General features: G+C 41.3%; 1 long non-coding RNA gene across 1 annotated transcript; it reads right to left on the reverse strand.

Annotated features, from left to right (window-relative positions):
• Window positions 1-598: 598 nt before the first annotated feature.
• On the reverse strand, window positions 599-1,655 carry LOC132161814 (uncharacterized). Its single transcript, XR_009438180.1, has 2 exons — window positions 1,363-1,655; window positions 599-1,163 (listed from the first exon to the last, which is right to left on the reverse strand). It is a non-coding gene; the product is annotated as an uncharacterized LOC132161814 (long non-coding RNA).
• Between the last annotated feature and the right edge of the window lie 1,323 nt (window positions 1,656-2,978).

The raw sequence follows: 2,978 nt of genomic DNA on the forward strand, positions 1-2,978 counted from the left end.
TTTATTCAAAATATAACTTTTAATTGGGAACGTACTATACCTCAGGAAACAGTAATTTTAACTTTTCGCTAGCTCTCTCATTCAGACCAATTAAAAAAAAAAAAGAAAAAAAGAAAAAAAAAAAACAATTTTCATTATTTTTTCTTTCGAAAAACTAATATCAGATCGATGAGAGAGAGAGAGAGAGAGCTTTTCCCGGAAAACAACCCTCAGATTAAACTTTCACAAGCAAGGAGCAAATTCTACTCATCATGAAACAATCCCCTATGTTTATCTTTTTCTTTTTTCTTTTATTTATTTATTTTTATATATTACATACATAGATAGTACATATATACATAGAGGAGACGCATACATTTACATAAACCTTAATTAGGTGGATCAAATTAAAGCAAAGTGGATCAATACCTACCGTTATTTGTTTTTCTTGTTCTTCCCATGCAAGTTGTCTTGGGAAAGGTTCACCCCATAGCTTCATGATCACCTAATTCTTAAAATACGAGGTTTCGATTATTTTCTTAGCTACCTTTCAAAGAAAAGAAAACATTGAATCCAAAAGCCAAACACCAGAGAGAGAGAGAGAGAGGAATTTTAAGCAAAGCTCCAAGATAATCCCTATTCATGTCTAAATCTCTTCATTTTATGTCATGCCTTTTATGACCTTACAATTTACAACCCTTGCCGATTTCTCAGGCTCAATGAATAAAATCTATAAAAAAAATTAGCTTCACAATTGCTGCTCTTGGCCATGGAGTATATGGGACTCTGCAGGGGAAACACTTCAAATCTCTTGATGTGGCCAGTTGCTTCAACTTGAAACCTTCTTGAGGAAACGAAAATAACTCTAGCATGCACATTCACAATCTCATCATATATATTTCAAACTTCTCCTTCAATTCCTACCACAAGCATATTGATCCTCAACTTTTTACTTGACGTCAAGCATAACTAAGATTGTTCTGACAACGTATGACAATAGCAGAAATTAAGAATATTTAAAGATCTTAAAAAAAAAACAATTAGGGAATTAAAGAAATACCATAATTGCCTTAAAAAAAAAACAGAGAATAATGATTCTTGCCATTCTTGAACTGATCTTCTTTGTCATAATACGTCAGTGTCATTATTTCTGTATCTGACAACTCAACTGCTGATTCAAATGCCTGAGATCAAACGGAGGCGACCACGACATTTGGTAATTCCGACGGTAATAAGGCCATGAAAATCAGAGCAATCATAATCAAAACCGGGATGAATAAAAGCATCAATGGTGGCGGTGGAAGCGGAGGCAGGATTAGTGGAAGCACCAAAAGCGACACGGTCAAAAAGACCAAAACCACGATGGTTATCAGCGTAAAATACCTTAGCATAACGCCCTGCACTACCAGATTCTTGTCTTTTAATTTCTGTCAAAATATGCCACCGTGGATCCACTTCATGCGTCTTCATCGTCATCCTCCATTGCCGACAAGACCCTTAATCCTCGTTGACCATATCTCGGAGATCGCCGTAGTGGTCGTGGGTGGGTGGAAGAGGGAGGGAAGAGATGAGAGGGAAGTCAAGAGGGGGCTCTGTGAAAGCGAGGGGTGAAGAAAGAGGTTTGTGGAGGCAATGGAGGAAAGCAGGGGGGAGAATTGAAAGAGAATTTATATGGTAGAAGGTGAGGACGTGAGGTGCAGTTACCAGTTCTAGTCGTTGCCGGTCACCGTCAAACCCCACTCATTTGTGTCTCGGTTCAGCCAACCCAAGCGTTTATTTTCATTGCCAAATTAATGACTTTGTGATTATTCCACAACCTGGCCCCATTTGGCAAGATTTTTTTATTTTTATTTTTTATTTATTTTTTCTAGACTTTTGGTAGCCTCTAGATGCATATCAGAAGTTCTGTTGAGAAAATGAGATAGGATATGTGAATATGAGAAAAGAAAACGGATCGAAGAGATTGTATGAGAGAGAATCATTATGTAAAAAGGTTGTTGGGATATGTTCACATAGTGGCTGCATGCTGCCACTTAAGGGGAAGAGCTACAAGGAGAGAAGTTAGAGGGTGGCCGGTGGTTCACATAGGGGAACTCCTATGATGCTCAATTCGGTGTCTAAAAAAGGTAGGGGAAAACTTAGATACATAGGCTCTTGGCCCCTTTTATAGGCTCTTGTCTCTCACACTTCCTCCTAGGGCTTCTAAACCTCCCAGGAGTAATTCGCTACTGACGTGGAGATTCTCCTAAGTTTATTAGAAGGGTCCCTCTAGGAGAAGGGTGGTGTATAGGGCCAGGAATTTTGACACGACTTGCGAATCCGACACGGAGTTAGCAGGTATTGGGTTTGGGCTTATCGAGTTCGGGTCTTAATCGGGTAGACCCGATTAAGACCGGCTAAATTCGTGTCTGGGGGGTCGACCCGGCGGGTCCACGGGTCGACCCACCAGACACGTTTAAGTTAACGGGTCTGGCGGGTCAGCCGGGTCTCGGGTGACCCGCCAGACCCGTTAACTTATTTGAATTAAAAAAAAAAAACCCCCAAGCGTGTAAAAACCTTATTTGAATTTTTTTAAAAAAACCCCCAAGCGTGTAAGAAAACCCAATCCGATAACTGTAAGAATAACCCTAAAATCTAAATATCCTAACCCTCTCTGGCACTCCCTCTCGGCTCTCCCTCTCAGCTCTATCTCCCTCGGACCCTCTCTCATCTAAAAAGTGTGGTTTTCACGCCCCTGCAGCCGCCACTCGCTATCTCCCCCCCACCCAAACCGGCGACCAAAGTCACCACTGACCGGACTATCTTTCCTCTCTCCCTCTTCAGTTGTCCCTCTCCCTCTCGGCTCTATCTCCCTCTCTCATCTAAAAATTTCACTTACACGGTCACACTCTTTCTCCGTTAGCCCGACTCAGCCGCGAATCTCTCTCTCCGACTCCACTCTGTCTTCGACTCTCCGGTATGGCGGTATGTCTCTGATTTTCTCTATCTCTTGCTTTGAT

The sequence above is a fragment of the Corylus avellana genome, chromosome ca9 (genome assembly GCF_901000735.1).
Source record: "Corylus avellana chromosome ca9, CavTom2PMs-1.0".
Lineage (NCBI taxonomy): Eukaryota > Viridiplantae > Streptophyta > Magnoliopsida > Fagales > Betulaceae > Corylus > Corylus avellana.